Source organism: Hydractinia symbiolongicarpus, chromosome 11, assembly GCF_029227915.1.
Source record: "Hydractinia symbiolongicarpus strain clone_291-10 chromosome 11, HSymV2.1, whole genome shotgun sequence".
NCBI classification, from domain to species: domain Eukaryota; kingdom Metazoa; phylum Cnidaria; class Hydrozoa; order Anthoathecata; family Hydractiniidae; genus Hydractinia; species Hydractinia symbiolongicarpus.
Genome location: NC_079885.1, coordinates 15,689,247 through 15,710,602, shown reverse-complemented (window position 1 = coordinate 15,710,602; position 21,356 = coordinate 15,689,247). Strand labels below are relative to the sequence as shown.

The following is a 21,356-nucleotide window of genomic DNA, read 5'->3' as shown; positions in this document are numbered from 1 at the left end:
TTGATTTACTCAGCGGCTATTGCGTAAAAAAGATACGTCCCAGTCCTAATGATAAATAATGTAACGTGAAAAAGTCAATAGCCTACGACACCGGGAGTTCCCAGGTGGTCCCCCATCCAAGTACTATCCCGGCCCAACGATGCTTAACTTCCGTGATCGGACGAGAACAGGTGTGTTCATCGTGGTATGGTCGTAGACAAACAAACGGGCAGATATCTACGATTTATTAGCACATTACATCAAAAATGGTTTAAATTTTAAAGGTCATATTTCTTGACTGGATTATCCGAAAAAGGTTGTGTTTATGTGCATTTGAAAGCTCGTTTCAAGCGCTATCCATTAATTACGACAATAATGCGCTTTAAGATTTCCGGTAAAAAGTTCCAACGAAGGCAATCTAGGGTACTTTCAGACTTAATTTTCATATGACAAAGTTAATTAGCAAAGTAACTACATCGCCATTTTCTTTGTCTGACGCTCGTAATCCATTTATTTGCGACGTGGCGCATTTATTGCAGCAAGATTGTAGCCGTTTTGAAGGGAAAGCAACTTATAATCATGTCTCTTTCTTGATTTACTCAGCGGCTATTGCGTAAAAAAGATACGTCCCAGTCCTAATGATAAATAATGTAACGTGAAAAAGTCAATAGCCTACGACGCCGGGAGTTCCCAGGCGGTCCCCCATCCAAGTACTACCCCGGCCCGACGATGCTTAACTTCCGTGATCGGACGAGAACAGGTGTGTTCATCGTGGTATGGTCGTAGACAAACAAACGGGCAGATATCTACGATTTATTAGCACATTACATCAAAAATGGTTTAAATTTTAAAGGTCATATTTCTTGACTGGATTATCCAAAATAGGTCGTGTTTATGTGCATTTGAAAGCTCATTTTAAGCGCTATCCCGTAATTACGACAATAATGCGCTTTAAGATTTCCGGTAAAAAGTTCCAACGAAGGAAATCTAGGGTGCTTTCAGACTTAATTTTCATATGACAAAGTTAATTAGCAAAGTAACTACATCGCCATTTTCTTTGTCTGACGCTCGTAATCCATTTATTTGCGACGTGGCGCATTTATTGCAGCAAGATTGTAGCCGTTTTGAAGGGAAAGCAAATTATAATCATGTCTCTTTCTTGATTTACTCAGCGGCTATTGCGTAAAAAAGATACGTCCCAGTCGTAATGATAAATAATGTAACGTGAAAAAGTCAATAGCCTACGACACCAGGAGTTCCCAGGCGGTCCCCCATCAAAGTACTCTCCAGGCCCAACGATGCTTAACTTCCGTGATCGGACGAGAACAGGTGTGTTCATCGTGGTATGGTCGTAGACAAACAAACGGGCAGATATCTACGATTTATTAGCACATTACATCGAAAATGGTTTAAATTTTAAAGGTCATATTTCTTGACTGGATTATCCGAAATAGGTCGTGTTTATGTGCATTTGAAAGCTCATTTCAAGCGCTATCCATTAATTACGACAACCATGCGCTTTAAGATTTCCGGTAAAAAGTTCCAACGAAGGAAATCTAGGGTGCTTTCAGACTTAATTTTCATATGACAAAGTTAATTAGCAAAGTAACTACATCGCCATTTTCTTTGTCTGACGCTCGTAATCCATTTATTTGCGACGTGGCGCATTTATTGCAGCAAGATTGTAGCCGTTTTGAAGGGAAAGCAAATTATAATCATGTCTCTTTCTTGATTTACTCAGCGGCTATTGCGTAAAAAAGATACGTCCCAGTCCTAATGATAAATAATGTATCGTGAAAAAGTCAATAGCCTACGACACCGGGAGTTCCCAGGTGGTCCCCCATCCAAGTACTATCCCGGCCCAACGATGCTTAACTTCCGTGATCGGACGAGAACAGGTGTGTTCATCGTGGTATGGTCGTAGACAAACAAACGGGCAGATATCTACGATTTATTAGCACATTACATCAAAAATGGTTTAAATTTTAAAGGTCATATTTCTTGACTGGATTATCCGAAAAAGGTTGTGTTTATGTGCATTTGAAAGCTCGTTTCAAGCGCTATCCATTAATTACGACAATAATGCGCTTGAAGATTTCCGGTAAAAAGTTCCAACGAAGGCAATCTAGGGTACTTTCAGACTTAATTTTCATATGACAAAGTTAATTAGCAAAGTAACTACATCGCCATTTTCTTTGTCTGACGCTCGTAATCCATTTATTTGCGACGTGGCGCATTTATTGCAGCAAGATTGTAGCCGTTTTGAAGGGAAAGCAACTTATAATCATGTCTCTTTCTTGATTTACTCAGCGGCTATTGCGTAAAAAAGATACGTCCCAGTCCTAATGATAAATAATGTAACGTGAAAAAGTCAATAGCCTACGACACCGGGAGTTCCCAGGTGGTCCCCCATCCAAGTACTACCCCGGCCCGACGATGTTTAACTTCCGTGATCGGACGAGAACAGGTGTGTTCATCGTGGTATGGTCGTAGACAAACAAACGGGCAGATATCTACGATTTATTAGCACATTACATCGAAAATGGTTTAAATTTTAAAGGTCATATTTCTTGACTGGATTATCCGAAATAGGTCGTGTTTATGTGCATTTGAAAGCTCATTTTAAGCGCTATCCCGTAATTACGACAGTAATGCGCTTTAAGATTTCCGGTAAAAAGTTCCAACGAAGGAAATCTAGGGTGCTTTCAGACTTAATTTTCATATGACAAAGTTAATTAGCAAAGTAACTACATCGCCATTCTCTTTGTCTGACGCTCGTAATCCATTCATTTGCGACGTGGCGCATTTATTGCAGCAAGATTGTAGCCGTTTTGAAGGGAAAGCAACTTCTAATCATGTCTCTTTCTAGATTTACTCAGCGGCTATTTCGTAAAAAAGATACGTCACAGTCGTAATGATAAATAATGTAACGTGAAAAAGTCAATAGCCTACGACACCGGGAGTTCCCAGGCGGGCGGTCCCCCATCCAAGTACTATCCCGGCCCGACGATGCTTAACTTCCGTGATCGGACGAGAACAGGTGTGTTCATCGTGGTATGGTCGTAAACAAACAAACGGGCAGATATCTACGATTTATTAGCACATCACATCGAAAATGGTTTAAACTTTAAAGGTCATATTTCTTGACTGGATCATCCGAAATAGGTCGTGTTTATGTGCATTTGAAAGCTCATTTCAAGCGCTATCCATTAATTACGACAACCATGCGCTTTAAGATTTCCGGTAAAAAGTTCCAACGAAGGCAATCCAGGGTACTTTCAGACTTTATTTTCATATGACAAAGTTAATTAGCAAATTAGCTACATCGCCATTCTCTTTGTCTGACGCTCGTAATCCATTCATTTGCGACGTGGCGCATTTAATGCTGCCAGATCGTAGCCCTTTTGAAGGGAAAGAAATTTCTAATGATGTCCCTTACTTGATTTACTCAGCGGCTATTGCGTAAAAAAGATACATCACAGTCGTAATGATAAATAATGTAACGTGAAAAAGTCAATAGCCTACGACACCGGGAGTTCCCAGGCGGTCCTCCATCCAAGTACTATCCCTGCCCGAGGATGCTTAACTTCCGTGATCGGACGAGAACAGGTGTGTTCATCGTGGTATGGTCGTAGACACACAAACGGGCAGATATCTACGATTTATTAGCACATTACATCGAAAATGGTTCAAACTTTAAAGGTCATATTTCTTGACTGGATCATCCGAAATAGGTCGTGTTTATGTGCATTTGAAAGCTCTTTTTAAGCGCTATCGATTCTTTACGACAACCATGCGCTTTAAGATTTCCGGTAAAAAGTTCCAACGAAGGAAATCTAGGGTGCTTTCAGACTTAATTTTCATATGACAAAGTTAATTAGCAAAGTAACTACATCGCCATTTTCTTTGTCTGACGCTCGTAATCCATTTATTTGCGACGTGGCGCATTTAATGCTGCAAGATTGTAGCCGTTTTGAAGGGAAAGCAACTTCTAATCATGTCTCTTTCTTGATTTACTCAGCGGCTATTGCGTAAAAAAGATACGTCCCAGTCGTAATGATAAATAATGTAACGTGAAAAAGTCAATAGCCTACGACACCAGGAGTTCCCAGGCGGTCCCCATCCAAGTACTATCCCGGCCCAACGATGCTTAACTTCCGTGATCGGACGAGAACAGGTGTGTTCATCGTGGTATGGTCGTAGACAAACAAACGGGCAGATATCTACGATTTATTAGCACATTACATCGAAAATGGTTTAAATTTTGAAGGTCATATTTCTTGACTGGATTATCCGAAATAGGTCGTGTTTATGTGCATTTGAAAGCTCATTTCAAGCGCTATCCATTAATTACGACAATAATGCGCTTTAAGATTTCCGGTAAAAAGTTCCAACGAAGGAAATCTAGGGTGCTTTCAGACTTAATTTTCATATGACAAAGTTAATTAGCAAAGTAACTACATCGCCATTTTCTTTGTCTGACGCTCGTAATCCATTTATTTGCGACGTGGCGCATTTAATGCTGCAAGATTGTAGCCGTTTTGAAGCGAAAGCAACTTCTAATCATGTCTCTTTCTTGATTTACTCAGCGGCTATTGCGTAAAAAAGATACGTCCCAGTCGTAATGATAAATAATGTAACGTGAAAAAGTCAATAGCCTACGACACCAGGAGTTCCCAGGCGGTCCCCCATCCAAGTACTATCCCGGCCCAACGATGCTTAACTTCCGTGATCGGACGAGAACAGGTGTGTTCATCGTGGTATGGTCGTAGACAAACAAACGGGCAGATATCTACGATTTATTAGCACATTACATCGAAAATGGTTTAAATTTTAAAGGTCATATTTCTTGACTGGATTATCCGAAATAGGTCGTGTTTATGTGCATTTGAAAGCTCATTTCAAGCGCTATTCATTAATTACGACAATAATGCGCTTTAAGATTTCCGGTAAAAAGTTCCAACGAAGGAAATCTAGGGTGCTTTCAGACTTAATTTTCATATGACAAAGTTAATTAGCAAAGTAACTACATCGCCATTTTCTTTGTCTGACGCTCGTAATCCATTTATTTGCGACGTGGCGCATTTATTGCAGCAAGATTGTAGCCGTTTTGAAGGGAAAGCAACTTCTAATCATGTCTCTTTCTTGATTTACTCAGCGGCTATTGCGTAAAAAAGATACGTCCCAGTCGTAATGATAAATAATGTAACGTGAAAAAGTCAATAGCCTACGACACCAGGAGTTCCCAGGCGGTCCCCCATCAAAGTACTCTCCAGGCCCAACGATGCTTAACTTCCGTGATCGGACGAGAACAGGTGTGTTCATCGTGGTATGGTCGTAGACAAACAAACGGGCAGATATCTACGATTTATTAGCACATTACATCGAAAATGGTTTAAATTTTAAAGGTCATATTTCTTGACTGGATTATCCGAAATAGGTCGTGTTTATGTGCATTTGAAAGCTCATTTCAAGCGCTATCCATTAATTACGACAACCATGCGCTTTAAGATTTCCGGTAAAAAGTTCCAACGAAGGAAATCTAGGGTGCTTTCAGACTTAATTTTCATATGACAAAGTTAATTAGCAAAGTAACTACATCGCCATTTTCTTTGTCTGACGCTCGTAATCCATTTATTTGCGACGTGGCGCATTTATTGCAGCAAGATTGTAGCCGTTTTGAAGGGAAAGCAAATTATAATCATGTCTCTTTCTTGATTTACTCAGCGGCTATTGCGTAAAAAAGATACGTCCCAGTCCTAATGATAAATAATGTATCGTGAAAAAGTCAATAGCCTACGACACCGGGAGTTCCCAGGTGGTCCCCCATCCAAGTACTATCCCGGCCCAACGATGCTTAACTTCCGTGATCGGACGAGAACAGGTGTGTTCATCGTGGTATGGTCGTAGACAAACAAACGGGCAGATATCTACGATTTATTAGCACATTACATCAAAAATGGTTTAAATTTTAAAGGTCATATTTCTTGACTGGATTATCCGAAAAAGGTTGTGTTTATGTGCATTTGAAAGCTCGTTTCAAGCGCTATCCATTAATTACGACAATAATGCGCTTTAAGATTTCCGGTAAAAAGTTCCAACGAAGGCAATCTAGGGTACTTTCAGACTTAATTTTCATATGACAAAGTTAATTAGCAAAGTAACTACATCGCCATTTTCTTTGTCTGACGCTCGTAATCCATTTATTTGCGACGTGGCGCATTTATTGCAGCAAGATTGTAGCCGTTTTGAAGGGAAAGCAACTTATAATCATGTCTCTTTCTTGATTTACTCAGCGGCTATTGCGTAAAAAAGATACGTCCCAGTCCTAATGATAAATAATGTAACGTGAAAAAGTCAATAGCCTACGACACCGGGAGTTCCCAGGCGGTCCCCCATCCAAGTACTACCCCGGCCCGACGATGTTTAACTTCCGTGATCGGACGAGAACAGGTGTGTTCATCGTGGTATGGTCGTAGACAAACAAACGGGCAGATATCTACGATTTATTAGCACATTACATCGAAAATGGTTTAAATTTTAAAGGTCATATTTCTTGACTGGATTATCCGAAATAGGTCGTGTTTATGTGCATTTGAAAGCTCATTTTAAGCGCTATCCCGTAATTACGACAGTAATGCGCTTTAAGATTTCCGGTAAAAAGTTCCAACGAAGGAAATCTAGGGTGCTTTCAGACTTAATTTTCATATGACAAAGTTAATTAGCAAAGTAACTACATCGCCATTCTCTTTGTCTGACGCTCGTAATCCATTCATTTGCGACGTGGCGCATTTATTGCAGCAAGATTGTAGCCGTTTTGAAGGGAAAGCAACTTCTAATCATGTCTCTTTCTAGATTTACTCAGCGGCTATTTCGTAAAAAAGATACGTCACAGTCGTAATGATAAATAATGTAACGTGAAAAAGTCAATAGCCTACGACACCGGGAGTTCCCAGGCGGGCGGTCCCCCATCCAAGTACTATCCCGGCCCGACGATGCTTAACTTCCGTGATCGGACGAGAACAGGTGTGTTCATCGTGGTATGGTCGTAAACAAACAAACGGGCAGATATCTACGATTTATTAGCACATCACATCGAAAATGGTTTAAACTTTAAAGGTCATATTTCTTGACTGGATCATCCGAAATAGGTCGTGTTTATGTGCATTTGAAAGCTCATTTCAAGCGCTATCCATTAATTACGACAACCATGCGCTTTAAGATTTCCGGTAAAAAGTTCCAACGAAGGCAATCCAGGGTACTTTCAGACTTTATTTTCATATGACAAAGTTAATTAGCAAATTAGCTACATCGCCATTCTCTTTGTCTGACGCTCGTAATCCATTCATTTGCGACGTGGCGCATTTAATGCTGCCAGATCGTAGCCCTTTTGAAGGGAAAGAAATTTCTAATGATGTCCCTTACTTGATTTACTCAGCGGCTATTGCGTAAAAAAGATACATCACAGTCGTAATGATAAATAATGTAACGTGAAAAAGTCAATAGCCTACGACACCGGGAGTTCCCAGGCGGTCCTCCATCCAAGTACTATCCCGGCCCGAGGATGCTTAACTTCCGTGATCGGACGAGAACAGGTGTGTTCATCGTGGTATGGTCGTAGACACACAAACGGGCAGATATCTACGATTTATTAGCACATTACATCGAAAATGGTTCAAACTTTAAAGGTCATTTTTCTTGACTGGATCATCCGAAATAGGTCGTGTTTATGTGCATTTGAAAGCTCTTTTTAAGCGCTATCGATTCTTTACGACAACCATGCGCTTTAAGATTTCCGGAAAAAATTCCAACGAAGGAAATCTAGGGTGCTTTCAGACTTAATTTTCATATGACAAAGTTAATTAGCAAAGTAACTACATCGCCATTTTCTTTGTCTGACGCTCGTAATCCATTTATTTGCGACGTGGCGCATTTAATGCTGCAAGATTGTAGCCGTTTTGAAGGGAAAGCAACTTCTAATCATGTCTCTTTATTGATTTACTCAGCGGCTATTGCGTAAAAAAGATACGTCCCAGTCGTAATGATAAATAATGTAACGTGAAAAAGTCAATAGCCTACGACACCAGGAGTTCCCAGGCGGTCCCCATCCAAGTACTATCCCGGCCCAACGATGCTTAACTTCCGTGATCGGACGAGAACAGGTGTGTTCATCGTGGTATGGTCGTAGACAAACAAACGGGCAGATATCTACGATTTATTAGCACATTACATCGAAAATGGTTTAAATTTTGAAGGTCATATTTCTTGACTGGATTATCCGAAATAGGTCGTGTTTATGTGCATTTGAAAGCTCGTTTCAAGCGCTATCCATTAATTACGACAATAATGCGCTTTAAGATTTCCGGTAAAAAGTTCCAACGAAGGCAATCTAGGGTACTTTCAGACTTTATTTTCATATGACAAAGTTAATTAGCAAATTAGCTACATCGCCATTCTCTTTGTCTGACGCTCGTAATCCATTCATTTGCGACGTGGCGCATTTAATGCTGCCAGATCGTAGCCCTTTTGAAGGGAAAGAAATTTCTAATGATGTCCCTTACTTGATTTACTCAGCGGCTATTGCGTAAAAAAGATACATCACAGTCGTAATGATAAATAATGTAACGTGAAAAAGTCAATAGCCTACGACACCGGGAGTTCCCAGGCGGTCCTCCATCCAAGTACTATCCCGGCCCGAGGATGCTTAACTTCCGTGATCGGACGAGAACAGGTGTGTTCATCGTGGTATGGTCGTAGACACACAAACGGGCAGATATCTACGATTTATTAGCACATTACATCGAAAATGGTTCAAACTTTAAAGGTCATTTTTCTTGACTGGATCATCCGAAATAGGTCGTGTTTATGTGCATTTGAAAGCTCTTTTTAAGCGCTATCGATTCTTTACGACAACCATGCGCTTTAAGATTTCCGGAAAAAATTCCAACGAAGGAAATCTAGGGTGCTTTCAGACTTAATTTTCATATGACAAAGTTAATTAGCAAAGTAACTACATCGCCATTTTCTTTGTCTGACGCTCGTAATCCATTTATTTGCGACGTGGCGCATTTAATGCTGCAAGATTGTAGCCGTTTTGAAGGGAAAGCAACTTCTAATCATGTCTCTTTATTGATTTACTCAGCGGCTATTGCGTAAAAAAGATACGTCCCAGTCGTAATGATAAATAATGTAACGTGAAAAAGTCAATAGCCTACGACACCAGGAGTTCCCAGGCGGTCCCCATCCAAGTACTATCCCGGCCCAACGATGCTTAACTTCCGTGATCGGACGAGAACAGGTGTGTTCATCGTGGTATGGTCGTAGACAAACAAACGGGCAGATATCTACGATTTATTAGCACATTACATCGAAAATGGTTTAAATTTTGAAGGTCATATTTCTTGACTGGATTATCCGAAATAGGTCGTGTTTATGTGCATTTGAAAGCTCATTTCAAGCGCTATCCATTAATTACGACAATAATGCGCTTTAAGATTTCCGGTAAAAAGTTCCAACGAAGGAAATCTAGGGTGCTTTCAGACTTAATTTTCATATGACAAAGTTAATTAGCAAAGTAACTACATCGCCATTTTCTTTGTCTGACGCTCCTAATCCATTTATTTGCGACGTGGCGCATTTATTGCAGCAAGATTGTAGCCGTTTTGAAGGGAAAGCAACTTCTAATGATGTCTCTTTCTTGATTTACTCAGCGGCTATTGCGTAAAAAAGATACGTCCCAGTCGTAATGATAAATAATGTAACGTGAAAAAGTCAATAGCCTACGACACCGGGAGTTCCCAGGCGGTCCCCCATTCAAGTACTATCCCGGCCCAACGATGCTTAACTTCCGTGATCTGACGAGAACAGGTGTGTTCATCGTGGTATGGTCGTAGACAAACAAACGGGCAGATATCTACGATTTATTAGCACATTACATCGAAAATGGTTTAAACTTTAAAGGTCATATTTCTTGACTGGATTATCCGAAATAGGTCGTGTTTATGTGCATTTGAAAGCTCATTTCAAGCGCTATTCATTAATTACGACAATAATGCGCTTTAAGATTTCCGGTAAAAAGTTCCAACGAAGGAAATCTAGGGTACTTTCAGACTTAATTTTCATATGACAAAATTAGTTAGCAAAGTAAGTACATCGCTATTTTCTTTGTCTGACGCTCGTAATCCATTCATTTGCGACGTGGTGCATTTATTGCAGCACGATGGTAGTCGTTTTGAAGGGAAAGCAACTTCTAATCATGTCTCTTTCTTGATTTACTCGGCGGCTATTGCGTAAAAAAGATACGTCACAGTCGTAATGATAAATAATGTAACGTGAAAAAGTCAATAGCCTACGACACCGGGAGTTCCCAGGCGGTCCCCCATTCAAGTACTATCCCGGCCCAACGATGCTTAACTTCCGTGATCTGACGAGAACAGGTGTGTTCATCGTGGTATGGTCGTAGACAAACAAACGGGCAGATATCTACGATTTATTAGCACATTACATCGAAAATGGTTTAAACTTTAAAGGTCATATTTCTTGACTGGATTATCCGAAATAGGTCGTGTTTATGTGCATTTGAAAGCTCTTTTTAAGCGCTATCGATTCTTTACGACAACCATGCGCTTTAAGATTTCCGGTAAAAAGTTCCAACGAAGGAAATCTAGGGTGCTTTCAGACTTAATTTTCATATGACAAAGTTAATTAGCAAAGTAACTACATCGCCATTTTCTTTGTCTGACGCTCGTAATCCATTTATTTGCGACGTGGCGCATTTATTGCAGCAAGATTGTAGCCGTTTTGAAGGGAAAGCAAATTCTAATCATGTCTCTTTCTTGATTTACTCAGCGGCTATTGCGTAAAAAAGATACGTCCCAGTCCTAATGATAAATAATGTAACGTGAAAAAGTCAATAGCCTACGACACCGGGAGTTCCCAGGCGGTCCCCCATCCAAGTACTATCCCGGCCCAACGATGCTTAAATTCCGTGATCGGACGAGAACAGGTGTGTTCATCGTGGTATGGTCGTAGACAAACAAACGGGCAGATATCTACGATTTATTAGCACATTACATCAAAAATGGTTTAAATTTTAAAGGTCATATTTCTTGACTGGATTATCCGAAAAAGGTTGTGTTTATGTGCATTTGAAAGCTCGTTTCAAGCGCTATCCATTAATTACGACAATAATGCGCTTTAAGATTTCCGGTAAAAAGTTCCAACGAAGGCAATCTAGGGTACTTTCAGACTTAATTTTCATATGACAAAGTTAATTAGCAAAGTAACTACATCGCCATTTTCTTTGTCTGACGCTCGTAATCCATTTATTTGCGACGTGGCGCATTTATTGCAGCAAGATTGTAGCCGTTTTGAAGGGAAAGAAACTTCTAATCATGTCTCTTTCTTGATTTACTCAGCGGCTATTGCGTAAAAAAGATACGTCCCAGTCGTAATGATAAATAATGTAACGTGAAAAAGTCAATAGCCTACGACACCGGGAGTTCCCAGGCGGTCCCCCATCCAAGTACTATCCCGGCCCAACGATGCTTAACTTCCGTGATCGGACGAGAACAGGTGTGTTCATCGTGGTATGGTCGTAGACAAACAAACGGGCAGATATCTACGATTTATTAGCACATTACATCGAAAATGGTTTAAACTTTAAAGGTCATATTTCTTGACTGGATTATCCGAAATAGGTCGTGTTTATGTGCATTTGAAAGCTCATTTCAAGCGCTATTCATTAATTACGACAATAATGCGCTTTAAGATTTCCGGTAAAAAGTTCCAACGAAGGAAATCTAGGGTACTTTCAGACTTAATTTTCATATGACAAAATTAGTTAGCAAAGTAAGTACATCGCTATTTTCTTTGTCTGACGCTCGTAATCCATTCATTTGCGACGTGGCGCATTTATTGCAGCACGATGGTAGTCGTTTTGAAGGGAAAGCAACTTCTAATCATGTCTCTTTCTTGATTTACTCGGCGGCTATTTCGTAAAAAAGATACGTCACAGTCGTAATGATAAATAATGTAACGTGAAAAAGTCAATAGCCTACGACACCGGGAGTTCCCAGGCGGTCCCCCATTCAAGTACTATCCCGGCCCAACGATGCTTAACTTCCGTGATCTGACGAGAACAGGTGTGTTCATCGTGGTATGGTCGTAGACAAACAAACGGGCAGATATCTACGATTTATTAGCACATTACATCGAAAATGGTTTAAACTTTAAAGGTCATATTTCTTGACTGGATTATCCGAAATAGGTCGTGTTTATGTGCATTTGAAAGCTCATTTCAAGCGCTATTCATTAATTACGACAATAATGCGCTTTAAGATTTCCGGTAAAAAGTTCCAACGAAGGAAATCTAGGGTACTTTCAGACTTAATTTTCATATGACAAAATTAGTTAGCAAAGTAAGTACATCGCTATTTTCTTTGTCTGACGGTCGTAATCCATTCATTTGCGACGTGGCGCATTTATTGCAGCACGATGGTAGTCGTTTTGAAGGGAAAGCAACTTCTAATCATGTCTCTTTCTTGATTTACTCGGCGGCTATTGCGTAAAAAAGATACGTCACAGTCGTAATGATAAATAATGTAACGTGAAAAAGTCAATAGCCTACGACACCGGGAGTTCCCAGGCGGTCCCCCATCCAAGTACTATCCCGGCCCAACGATGCTTAACTTCCGTGATCGGACGAGAACAGGTGTGTTCATCGTGGTATGGTCGTAGACACCCAAAGGGGCAGATATCTACGATTTATTAGCACATTACATCGAAAATGGTTCACACTTTAAAGGTCATATTTCTTGACTGGATCATCCGAAATAGGTCGTGTTTATGTGCATTTGAAAGCTCTTTTTAAGCGCTATCGATTCTTTACGACAACCATGCGCTTTAAGATTTCCGGTAAAAAGTTCCAACGAAGGAAATCTAGGGTGCTTTCAGACTTAATTTTCATATGACAAAGTTAATTAGCAAAGTAACTACATCGCCATTTTCTTTGTCTGACGCTCGTAATCCATTTATTTGCGACGTGGCGCATTTATTGCAGCAAGGTTGTAGCCGTTTTGAAGGGAAAGCAAATTCTAATCATGTCTCTTTCTTGATTTACTCAGCGGCTATTGCGTAAAAAAGATACGTCCCAGTCCTAATGATAAATAATGTAACGTGAAAAAGTCAATAGCCTACGACACCGGGAGTTCCCAGGCGGTCCCCCATCCAAGTACTATCCCGGCCCAACGATGCTTAAATTCCGTGATCGGACGAGAACAGGTGTGTTCATCGTGGTATGGTCGTAGACAAACAAACGGGCAGATATCTACGATTTATTAGCACATTACATCAAAAATGGTTTAAATTTTAAAGGTCATATTTCTTGACTGGATTATCCGAAAAAGGTTGTGTTTATGTGCATTTGAAAGCTCGTTTCAAGCGCTATCCATTAATTACGACAATAATGCGCTTTAAGAATTCCGGTAAAAGTTCCAACGAAGGCAATCTAGGGTACTTTCAGACTTAATTTTCATATGACAAAGTTAATTAGCAAAGTAACTACATCGCCATTTTCTTTGTCTGACGCTCGTAATCCATTTATTTGCGACGTGGCGCATTTATTGCAGCAAGATTGTAGCCGTTTTGAAGGGAAAGAAACTTCTAATCATGTCTCTTTCTTGATTTACTCAGCGGCTATTGCGTAAAAAAGATACGTCCCAGTCGTAATGATAAATAATGTAACGTGAAAAAGTCAATAGCCTACGACACCGGGAGTTCCCAGGCGGTCCCCCATCCAAGTACTATCCCGGCCCAACGATGCTTAACTTCCGTGATCGGACGAGAACAGGTGTGTTCATCGTGGTATGGTCGTAGACAAACAAATGGGCAGATATCTACGATTTATTAGCACATTACATCGAAAATGGTTTAAACTTTAAAGGTCATATTTCTTGACTGGATTATCCGAAATAGGTCGTGTTTATGTGCATTTGAAAGCTCATTTCAAGCGCTATTCATTAATTACGACAATAATGCGCTTTAAGATTTCCGGTAAAAAGTTCCAACGAAGGAAATCTAGGGTACTTTCAGACTCAATTTTCATATGACAAAGTTAATTAGCAAAGTAAGTACATCGCTATTTTCTTTGTCTGACGCTCGTAATCCATTCATTTGCGACGTGGCGCATTTATTGCAGCACGATGGTAGTCGTTTTGAAGGGAAAGCAACTTCTAATCATGTCTCTTTCTTGATTTACTCGGCGGCTATTGCGTAAAAAAGATACGTCACAGTCGTAATGATAAATAATGTAACGTGAAAAAGTCAATAGCCTACGACACCGGGAGTTCCCAGGCGGTCCCCCATTCAAGTACTATCCCGGCCCAACGATGCTTAACTTCCGTGATCTGACGAGAACAGGTGTGTTCATCGTGGTATGGTCGTAGACAAACAAACGGGCAGATATCTACGATTTATTAGCACATTACATCGAAAATGGTTTAAACTTTAAAGGTCATATTTCTTGACTGGATTATCCGAAATAGGTCGTGTTTATGTGCATTTGAAAGCTCATTTCAAGCGCTATTCATTAATTACGACAATAATGCGCTTTAAGATTTCCGGTAAAAAGTTCCAACGAAGGAAATCTAGGGTACTTTCAGACTTAATTTTCATATGACAAAATTAGTTAGCAAAGTAAGTACATCGCTATTTTCTTTGTCTGACGGTCGTAATCCATTCATTTGCGACGTGGCGCATTTATTGCAGCACGATGGTAGTCGTTTTGAAGGGAAAGCAACTTCTAATCATGTCTCTTTCTTGATTAACTCGGCGGCTATTGCGTAAAAAAGATACGTCACAGTCGTAATGATAAATAATGTAACGTGAAAAAGTCAATAGCCTACGACACCGGGAGTTCCCAGGCGGTCCCCCATCCAAGTACTATCCCGGCCCAACGATGCTTAACTTCCGTGATCGGACGAGAACAGGTGTGTTCATCGTGGTATGGTCGTAGACACACAAAGGGGCAGATATCTACGATTTATTAGACATTACATCGAAAATGGTTCACACTTTAAAGGTCATATTTCTTGACTGGATCATCCGAAATAGGTCGTGTTTATGTGCATTTGAAAGCTCTTTTTAAGCGCTATCGATTCTTTACGACAACCATGCGCTTTAAGATTTCCGGTAAAAAGTTCCAACGAAGGAAATCTAGGGTGCTTTCAGACTTAATTTTCATATGACAAAGTTAATTAGCAAAGTAACTACATCGCCATTTTCTTTGTCTGACGCTCGTAATCCATTTATTTGCGACGTGGCGCATTTATTGCAGCAAGATTGTAGCCGTTTTGAAGGGAAAGCAAATTCTAATCATGTCTCTTTCTTGATTTACTCAGCGGCTATTGCGTAAAAAAGATACGTCCCAGTCCTAATGATAAATAATGTAACGTGAAAAAGTCAATAGCCTACGACACCGGGAGTTCCCAGGCGGTCCCCCATCCAAGTACTATCCCTGCCCAACGATGCTTAAATTCCGTGATCGGACGAGAACAGGTGTGTTCATCGTGGTATGGTCGTAGACAAACAAACGGGCAGATATCTACGATTTATTAGCACATTACATCAAAAATGGTTTAAATTTTAAAGGTCATATTTCTTGACTGGATTATCCGAAAAAGGTTGTGTTTATGTGCATTTGAAAGCTCGTTTCAAGCGCTATCCATTAATTACGACAATAATGCGCTTTAAGATTTCCGGTAAAAAGTTCCAACGAAGGCAATCTAGGGTACTTTCAGACTTAATTTTCATATGACAAAGTTAATTAGCAAAGTAACTACATCGCCATTTTCTTTGTCTGACGCTCGTAATCCATTTATTTGCGACGTGGCGCATTTATTGCAGCAAGATTGTAGCCGTTTTGAAGGGAAAGAAACTTCTAATCATGTCTCTTTCTTGATTTACTCAGCGGCTATTGCGTAAAAAAGATACGTCCCAGTCGTAATGATAAATAATGTAACGTGAAAAAGTCAATAGCCTACGACACCGGGAGTTCCCAGGCGGTCCCCCATCCAAGTACTATCCCGGCCCAACGATGCTTAACTTCCGTGATCGGACGAGAACAGGTGTGTTCATCGTGGTATGGTCGTAGACAAACAAACGGGCAGATATCTACGATTTATTAGCACATTACATCGAAAATGGTTTAAACTTTAAAGGTCATATTTCTTGACTGGATTATCCGAAATAGGTCGTGTTTATGTGCATTTGAAAGCTCATTTCAAGCGCTATCGATTAATTACGACAACCATGCGCTTTAAGATTTCCGGTAAAAGGTTCCAACGAAGGCAATCTAGGGTACTTTCAGACTTAATTTTCATATGACAAAGTTAATTAGCAAATTAACTACATCGCCATTTTCTTTGTCTGACGCTCGTAATCCATTCATTTGCGACTTGGCGCATTTATTGCTGCCAGATCGTAGCCGTTTTGAAGGGAAAGCAACTTCTAATCATGTCTCTTTCTTGATTTACTCGGCGGCTATTGCGTAAAAAAGATACGTCACAGTCGTAATGATAAATAATGTAACGTGAAAGAGTCAATAGCCTACGACACCGGGAGTTCCCAGGCGGTTCCCCATCCAAGTACTATCCTGGCCCGACGATGCTTAACTTCCGTGATCGGACGAGAACAGGTGTGTTCATCGTGGTATGGTCGTAGACAAACAAACGGGCAGATATCTACGATTTATTAGCACATTACATCGAAAATGGTTTAAACTTTAAAGGTCATATTTCTTGACTGGATTATCCGAAATAGGTCGTGTTTATGTGCATTTGAAAGCTCATTTCAAGCGCTATCGATTAATTACGACAACCATGCGCTTTAAGATTTCCGGTAAAAAGTTCCAACGAAGGCAATCTAGGGTACTTTCAGACCTAAATTTCATATGACAAAGTTAATTAGAAAAGTAACTACATCGCCATTTTCTTTGTTTGACGCTCGTAATCCATTTATTTGCGACGTGGCGCATTTATTGCAGCAAGATTGTAGCCGTTTTGAAGGGAAAGCAACTTCTAATCATGTCTCTTTCTTGATTTACTCAGCGGCTATTGCGTAAAAAAGATACGTCCCAGTCGTAATGATAAATAATGTAACGTGAAAAAGTCAATAGCCTACGACACCGGGAGTTCCCAGGCGGTCCCCCATCCAAGTACTATCCCGGCTCAACGATGCTTAACTTCCGTGATCGGACGAGAACAGGTGTGTTCATCGTGGTATGGTCGTAGACAAACAAACGGGCAGATATCTACGATTTATTAGCACATTACATCGAAAATGGTTTTAACTTTAAAGGTCATATTTCTTGACTGGATTATCCGAAATAGGTCGTGTTTATGTGCATTGGAAAGCTCATTTCAAGCGCTATCGATTAATTACGACAACCATGCGCTTTAAGATTTCCGGTAAAAAGTTCCAACGAAGGCAATCTAGGGTACTTTCAGACTTAATTTTCATATGACAAAGTTAATTAGCAAATTAACTACATCGCCATTTTCTTTGTCAAACGCTCGTAATCCATTCATTTGCGACTTGGCGCATTTATTGCTGCCAGATCGTAGCCGTTTTGAAGGGAAAGCAAATTCTAATCATGTCTCTTTCTTGATTTACTCAGCGGCTATTGCGTAAAAAAGATAAGTCCCAGTCCTAATGATAAATAATGTAACGTGAAAAGGTCAATAGCCTACGACACCGGGAGTTCCCAGGCGGTCCCCCATCCAAGTACTATCCCGGCCCAACGATGCTTAACTTCCGTGATCGGACGAGAACAGGTGTGTTCATCGTGGTATGGTCGTAGACAAACAAACGGGCAGATATCTACCATTTATTAGCACATTACATCAAAAATGGTTTAAATTTTAAAGGTCATATTTCTTGACTGGATTATCCGAAAAAGGTTGTGTTTATGTGCATTTGAAAGCTCGTTTCAAGCGCTATCCATTATTTACGACAATAATGCGCTTTAAGATTTCCGGTAAAAAGTTCCAACGAAGGCAATCTAAGGTACTTTCAGACTTAATTTTCATATGACAAAGTTAATTAGCAAAGTAACTACATCGCCATTTTCTTTGACTGACGCTCGTAATATATTTATTTGCGACGTGGCGCATTTATTGCAGCAAGATTGTAGCCGTTTTGAAGGGAAAGCAACTTATAATCATGTTTCTTTCTTGATTTACTCAGCGGCTATTGCGTAAAAAAGATACGTCCCAGTCCTAATGATAAATAATGTAACGTGAAAAAGTCAATAGCCTACGACACCGGGAGTTCCCAGGCGGTCCCCCATCCAAGTACTATCCCGGCCCAACGATGCTTAACTTCCGTGTTCGGACGAGAACAGGTGTGTTCATCGTGGTATGGTCGTAGACAAACAAACGGGCAGATATCTACGATTTATTAACACATTACATCAAAAATGGTTTAAATTTTAAAGGTCATATTTCTTGACTGGATTATCCGAAATAAGTTGTGTTTATGTGCATTTGAAAGCTCGTTTCAAGCGCTATCCATTAATTACGACAATAATGCGCTTTAAGATTTCCGGTAAAAAGTTCCAACGAAGGCAATCTAGGGTACTTTCAGACTTAATTTTCATATGACAAAGTTAATTAGCAAAGTAACTACATCGCCATTTTCTTTGTCTGACGCTCGTAATCCATTTATTTGCGACGTGGAGCATTTATTGCAGCAAGATTGTAGCCGTTTTGAAGGGAAAGCAACTTCTAATCATGTCTCTTTCTTGATTTACTCAGCGGCTATTGCGTAAAAAAGATACGTCCCAGTCGTAATGATAAATAATGTAACGTGAAAAAGTCAATAGCCTACGACACCGGGAGTTCCCAGGCGGTCCCCCATCCAAGTACTATCCCGGCCCAACGATGCTTAACTTCCGTGATCGGACGAGAACAGGTGTGTTCATCGTGGTATGGTCGTAGACAAACAAACGGGCAGATATCTACGATTTATTAGCACATTACATCGAAAATGGTTTAAACTTTAAAGGTCATATTTCTTGACTGGATTATCCGAAATAGGTCGTGTTTAGGTGCATTTGAAAGCTCATTTCAAGCGCTATCGATTAATTACGACAACCATGCGCTTTAAGATTTCCGGTAAAAAGTTCCAACGAAGGCAATCTAGGGTACTTTCAGACTTAATTTTCATATGACAAAGTTAATTAGCAAATTAACTACATCGCCATTTTCTTTGTCTGACGCTCGTAATCCATTCATTTGCGACTTGGCGCATTTATTGCTGCCAGATCGTAGCCGTTTTGAAGGGAAAGCAACTTCTAATCATGTCTCTTTCTTGATTTACTCGGCGGCTATTGCGTAAAAAAGATACGTCACAGTCGTAATGATAAATAATGTAACGTGAAAGAGTCAATAGCCTACGACACCGGGAGTTCCCAGGCGGTCCCCCATCCAAGTACTATCCTGGCCCGACGATGCTTAACTTCCGTGATCGGACGAGAACAGGTGTGTTCATCGTGGTATGGTCGTAGACAAACAAACGGGCAGATATCTACGATTTATTAGCACATTACATCGAAAATGGTTTAAACTTTAAAGGTCATATTTCTTGACTGGATTATCCGAAATAGGTCGTGTTTATGTGCATTTGAAAGCTCATTTCAAGCTCTATCGATTAATTACGACAACCATGCGCTTTAAGATTTCCGGTAAAAAGTTCCAACGAAGGCAATCTAGGGTACTTTCAGACTTAATTTTCATATGACAAAGTTAATTAGCAAATTAACTACATCGCCATTTTCTTTGTCTGACGCTCGTAATCCATTCATTTGCGACTTGGCGCATTTATTGCTGCCAGATCGTAGCCGTTTTGAAGGGAAAGCAACTTCTAATCATGTCTCTTTCTTGATTTACTCGGCGGCTATTGCGTAAAAAAGATACGTCACAGTCGTAATGATAAATAATGTAACGTGAAAGAGTCAATAGCCTACGACACCGGGAGTTCCCAGGCGGTCCCCCATCCAAGTACTATCCTGGCCCGACGATGCTTAACTTCCGTGATCGGACGAGAACAGGTGTGTTCATCGTGGTATGGTCGTAGACAAACAAACGGGCAGATATCTACGATTTATTAGCACATTACATCGAAAATGGTTTAAACTTTAAAGGTCATATTTCTTGACTGGATTATCCGAAATAGGTCGTGTTTATGTGCATTTGAAAGCTCATTTCAAGCTCTATCGATTAATTACGACAACCATGCGCTTTAAGATTTCCGGTAAAAAGTTCCAACGAAGGCAATCTAGGGTACTTTCAGACTTAATTTTCATATGACAAAGTTAATTAGCAAATTAACTACATCGCCATTTTCTTTGTCTGACGCTCGTAATCCATTCATTTGCGACTTGGCGCATTTATTGCTGCCAGATCGTAGCCGTTTTGAAGGGAAAGCAACTTGTAATCATGTCTCTTTCTTGATTTACTCGGCGGCTATTGCGTAAAAAAGATACGTCCCAGTCCTAATGATAAATAATGTAACGTGAAAAAGTCAATAGCCTACGACACCGGGAGTTCCCAGGCGGTCCCCCATCCAAGTACTATCCCGGCCCAACGATGCTTAACTTCCGTGTTCGGACGAGAACAGGTGTGTTCATCGTGGTATGGTCGTAAACAAACAAACGGGCAGATATCTACGATTTATTAGCACATTACATCGAAAATGGTTTAAACTTTAAAGGTCATATTTCTTGACTGGATCATCCGAAATAGGTCGTGTTTATGTGCATTTGAAAGCTCATTTCAAGCGCTATCCATTAATTACGACAATAATGCGCTTTAAGATTTCCGGTAAAAAGTTCCAACGAAGGAAATCTAGGGTGATTTCAGACTTAATTTTCATATGACAAAGTTAATTAGCAAAGTAACTACATCGCCATTTTCTTTGTCTGACGCTCGTAATCCATTTATTTGCGACGTAGCGCATTTATTGCAGCAAGATTGTAGCCGTTTTGAAGGGAAAGCATCTTCTAATCACGTCCCTTACTTGATTTACTCAGCGGCTATTGCGTAAAAAAGATACGTCACAGTCGTATTGATAAATGATGTAACGTGAAAAAGTCAATAGCCTACGACACCGGGAGTTCCCAGGCGGTCCCCCATCCAAGTACTATCCTGGCCCGACGATGCTTAACTTCCGTGATCGGACGAGAACAGGTGTGTTCATCGTGGTATGGTCGTAGACAAACAAACGGGCAGATATCTACGATTTATTAGCACATTACATCGAAAATGGTTTAAACTTTAAAGGTCATATTTCTTGACTGGATTATCCGAAATAGGTGGTGT

The 21,356-nt window shown here is 40.3% G+C and overlaps 38 non-coding genes across 38 annotated transcripts; all 38 read right to left on the bottom strand.

The window, feature by feature from the left end:
- Positions 1-79: 79 nt before the first annotated feature.
- Positions 80-198, bottom strand: LOC130615113 (5S ribosomal RNA). Its single transcript, XR_008976203.1, has one exon. It is a non-coding gene; the product is annotated as a 5S ribosomal RNA (ribosomal RNA).
- Positions 199-648: 450 nt separating this feature from the next.
- On the bottom strand, positions 649-767 carry LOC130615392 (5S ribosomal RNA). The gene has a single exon (XR_008976481.1). It is a non-coding gene; the product is annotated as a 5S ribosomal RNA (ribosomal RNA).
- A 450-nt stretch (positions 768-1,217) lies between these two features.
- On the bottom strand, positions 1,218-1,336 carry LOC130615487 (5S ribosomal RNA). The gene has a single exon (XR_008976576.1). It is a non-coding gene; the product is annotated as a 5S ribosomal RNA (ribosomal RNA).
- A 450-nt stretch (positions 1,337-1,786) lies between these two features.
- On the bottom strand, positions 1,787-1,905 carry LOC130615101 (5S ribosomal RNA). The gene has a single exon (XR_008976191.1). It is a non-coding gene; the product is annotated as a 5S ribosomal RNA (ribosomal RNA).
- Positions 1,906-2,355: 450 nt separating this feature from the next.
- LOC130619279 (5S ribosomal RNA) lies at positions 2,356-2,474 on the bottom strand. Its single transcript, XR_008980021.1, has one exon. It is a non-coding gene; the product is annotated as a 5S ribosomal RNA (ribosomal RNA).
- Positions 2,475-2,924: 450 nt separating this feature from the next.
- On the bottom strand, positions 2,925-3,047 carry LOC130617988 (5S ribosomal RNA). The gene has a single exon (XR_008979064.1). It is a non-coding gene; the product is annotated as a 5S ribosomal RNA (ribosomal RNA).
- A 450-nt stretch (positions 3,048-3,497) lies between these two features.
- Positions 3,498-3,616, bottom strand: LOC130618091 (5S ribosomal RNA). Its single transcript, XR_008979165.1, has one exon. It is a non-coding gene; the product is annotated as a 5S ribosomal RNA (ribosomal RNA).
- Positions 3,617-4,066: 450 nt separating this feature from the next.
- LOC130616378 (5S ribosomal RNA) lies at positions 4,067-4,184 on the bottom strand. The gene has a single exon (XR_008977460.1). It is a non-coding gene; the product is annotated as a 5S ribosomal RNA (ribosomal RNA).
- A 450-nt stretch (positions 4,185-4,634) lies between these two features.
- LOC130618275 (5S ribosomal RNA) lies at positions 4,635-4,753 on the bottom strand. Its single transcript, XR_008979349.1, has one exon. It is a non-coding gene; the product is annotated as a 5S ribosomal RNA (ribosomal RNA).
- Positions 4,754-5,203: 450 nt separating this feature from the next.
- LOC130615486 (5S ribosomal RNA) lies at positions 5,204-5,322 on the bottom strand. Its single transcript, XR_008976575.1, has one exon. It is a non-coding gene; the product is annotated as a 5S ribosomal RNA (ribosomal RNA).
- A 450-nt stretch (positions 5,323-5,772) lies between these two features.
- On the bottom strand, positions 5,773-5,891 carry LOC130615089 (5S ribosomal RNA). The gene has a single exon (XR_008976179.1). It is a non-coding gene; the product is annotated as a 5S ribosomal RNA (ribosomal RNA).
- A 450-nt stretch (positions 5,892-6,341) lies between these two features.
- Positions 6,342-6,460, bottom strand: LOC130615323 (5S ribosomal RNA). The gene has a single exon (XR_008976413.1). It is a non-coding gene; the product is annotated as a 5S ribosomal RNA (ribosomal RNA).
- Positions 6,461-6,910: 450 nt separating this feature from the next.
- Positions 6,911-7,033, bottom strand: LOC130617987 (5S ribosomal RNA). The gene has a single exon (XR_008979063.1). It is a non-coding gene; the product is annotated as a 5S ribosomal RNA (ribosomal RNA).
- A 450-nt stretch (positions 7,034-7,483) lies between these two features.
- LOC130617216 (5S ribosomal RNA) lies at positions 7,484-7,602 on the bottom strand. The gene has a single exon (XR_008978294.1). It is a non-coding gene; the product is annotated as a 5S ribosomal RNA (ribosomal RNA).
- Positions 7,603-8,051: 449 nt separating this feature from the next.
- LOC130616377 (5S ribosomal RNA) lies at positions 8,052-8,169 on the bottom strand. Its single transcript, XR_008977459.1, has one exon. It is a non-coding gene; the product is annotated as a 5S ribosomal RNA (ribosomal RNA).
- Positions 8,170-8,619: 450 nt separating this feature from the next.
- Positions 8,620-8,738, bottom strand: LOC130617215 (5S ribosomal RNA). Its single transcript, XR_008978293.1, has one exon. It is a non-coding gene; the product is annotated as a 5S ribosomal RNA (ribosomal RNA).
- Positions 8,739-9,187: 449 nt separating this feature from the next.
- On the bottom strand, positions 9,188-9,305 carry LOC130616375 (5S ribosomal RNA). The gene has a single exon (XR_008977458.1). It is a non-coding gene; the product is annotated as a 5S ribosomal RNA (ribosomal RNA).
- Positions 9,306-9,755: 450 nt separating this feature from the next.
- Positions 9,756-9,874, bottom strand: LOC130615470 (5S ribosomal RNA). Its single transcript, XR_008976558.1, has one exon. It is a non-coding gene; the product is annotated as a 5S ribosomal RNA (ribosomal RNA).
- A 450-nt stretch (positions 9,875-10,324) lies between these two features.
- LOC130615467 (5S ribosomal RNA) lies at positions 10,325-10,443 on the bottom strand. The gene has a single exon (XR_008976556.1). It is a non-coding gene; the product is annotated as a 5S ribosomal RNA (ribosomal RNA).
- A 450-nt stretch (positions 10,444-10,893) lies between these two features.
- LOC130616351 (5S ribosomal RNA) lies at positions 10,894-11,012 on the bottom strand. The gene has a single exon (XR_008977434.1). It is a non-coding gene; the product is annotated as a 5S ribosomal RNA (ribosomal RNA).
- Positions 11,013-11,462: 450 nt separating this feature from the next.
- LOC130616846 (5S ribosomal RNA) lies at positions 11,463-11,581 on the bottom strand. Its single transcript, XR_008977926.1, has one exon. It is a non-coding gene; the product is annotated as a 5S ribosomal RNA (ribosomal RNA).
- A 450-nt stretch (positions 11,582-12,031) lies between these two features.
- On the bottom strand, positions 12,032-12,150 carry LOC130615466 (5S ribosomal RNA). Its single transcript, XR_008976555.1, has one exon. It is a non-coding gene; the product is annotated as a 5S ribosomal RNA (ribosomal RNA).
- A 450-nt stretch (positions 12,151-12,600) lies between these two features.
- LOC130616834 (5S ribosomal RNA) lies at positions 12,601-12,719 on the bottom strand. Its single transcript, XR_008977913.1, has one exon. It is a non-coding gene; the product is annotated as a 5S ribosomal RNA (ribosomal RNA).
- A 450-nt stretch (positions 12,720-13,169) lies between these two features.
- Positions 13,170-13,288, bottom strand: LOC130616350 (5S ribosomal RNA). Its single transcript, XR_008977433.1, has one exon. It is a non-coding gene; the product is annotated as a 5S ribosomal RNA (ribosomal RNA).
- A 449-nt stretch (positions 13,289-13,737) lies between these two features.
- On the bottom strand, positions 13,738-13,856 carry LOC130616822 (5S ribosomal RNA). The gene has a single exon (XR_008977901.1). It is a non-coding gene; the product is annotated as a 5S ribosomal RNA (ribosomal RNA).
- A 450-nt stretch (positions 13,857-14,306) lies between these two features.
- LOC130615465 (5S ribosomal RNA) lies at positions 14,307-14,425 on the bottom strand. Its single transcript, XR_008976554.1, has one exon. It is a non-coding gene; the product is annotated as a 5S ribosomal RNA (ribosomal RNA).
- A 450-nt stretch (positions 14,426-14,875) lies between these two features.
- LOC130616810 (5S ribosomal RNA) lies at positions 14,876-14,994 on the bottom strand. Its single transcript, XR_008977889.1, has one exon. It is a non-coding gene; the product is annotated as a 5S ribosomal RNA (ribosomal RNA).
- A 449-nt stretch (positions 14,995-15,443) lies between these two features.
- Positions 15,444-15,562, bottom strand: LOC130617610 (5S ribosomal RNA). The gene has a single exon (XR_008978688.1). It is a non-coding gene; the product is annotated as a 5S ribosomal RNA (ribosomal RNA).
- A 450-nt stretch (positions 15,563-16,012) lies between these two features.
- LOC130616796 (5S ribosomal RNA) lies at positions 16,013-16,131 on the bottom strand. Its single transcript, XR_008977876.1, has one exon. It is a non-coding gene; the product is annotated as a 5S ribosomal RNA (ribosomal RNA).
- Positions 16,132-16,581: 450 nt separating this feature from the next.
- On the bottom strand, positions 16,582-16,700 carry LOC130615502 (5S ribosomal RNA). Its single transcript, XR_008976590.1, has one exon. It is a non-coding gene; the product is annotated as a 5S ribosomal RNA (ribosomal RNA).
- A 450-nt stretch (positions 16,701-17,150) lies between these two features.
- LOC130616222 (5S ribosomal RNA) lies at positions 17,151-17,269 on the bottom strand. Its single transcript, XR_008977305.1, has one exon. It is a non-coding gene; the product is annotated as a 5S ribosomal RNA (ribosomal RNA).
- Positions 17,270-17,719: 450 nt separating this feature from the next.
- Positions 17,720-17,838, bottom strand: LOC130616784 (5S ribosomal RNA). Its single transcript, XR_008977864.1, has one exon. It is a non-coding gene; the product is annotated as a 5S ribosomal RNA (ribosomal RNA).
- A 450-nt stretch (positions 17,839-18,288) lies between these two features.
- Positions 18,289-18,407, bottom strand: LOC130615941 (5S ribosomal RNA). The gene has a single exon (XR_008977027.1). It is a non-coding gene; the product is annotated as a 5S ribosomal RNA (ribosomal RNA).
- A 450-nt stretch (positions 18,408-18,857) lies between these two features.
- LOC130616772 (5S ribosomal RNA) lies at positions 18,858-18,976 on the bottom strand. The gene has a single exon (XR_008977852.1). It is a non-coding gene; the product is annotated as a 5S ribosomal RNA (ribosomal RNA).
- Positions 18,977-19,426: 450 nt separating this feature from the next.
- On the bottom strand, positions 19,427-19,545 carry LOC130618898 (5S ribosomal RNA). Its single transcript, XR_008979642.1, has one exon. It is a non-coding gene; the product is annotated as a 5S ribosomal RNA (ribosomal RNA).
- A 450-nt stretch (positions 19,546-19,995) lies between these two features.
- Positions 19,996-20,114, bottom strand: LOC130618886 (5S ribosomal RNA). Its single transcript, XR_008979630.1, has one exon. It is a non-coding gene; the product is annotated as a 5S ribosomal RNA (ribosomal RNA).
- Positions 20,115-20,564: 450 nt separating this feature from the next.
- Positions 20,565-20,683, bottom strand: LOC130617643 (5S ribosomal RNA). The gene has a single exon (XR_008978720.1). It is a non-coding gene; the product is annotated as a 5S ribosomal RNA (ribosomal RNA).
- A 450-nt stretch (positions 20,684-21,133) lies between these two features.
- Positions 21,134-21,252, bottom strand: LOC130618872 (5S ribosomal RNA). The gene has a single exon (XR_008979617.1). It is a non-coding gene; the product is annotated as a 5S ribosomal RNA (ribosomal RNA).
- Positions 21,253-21,356: the final 104 nt, after the last annotated feature.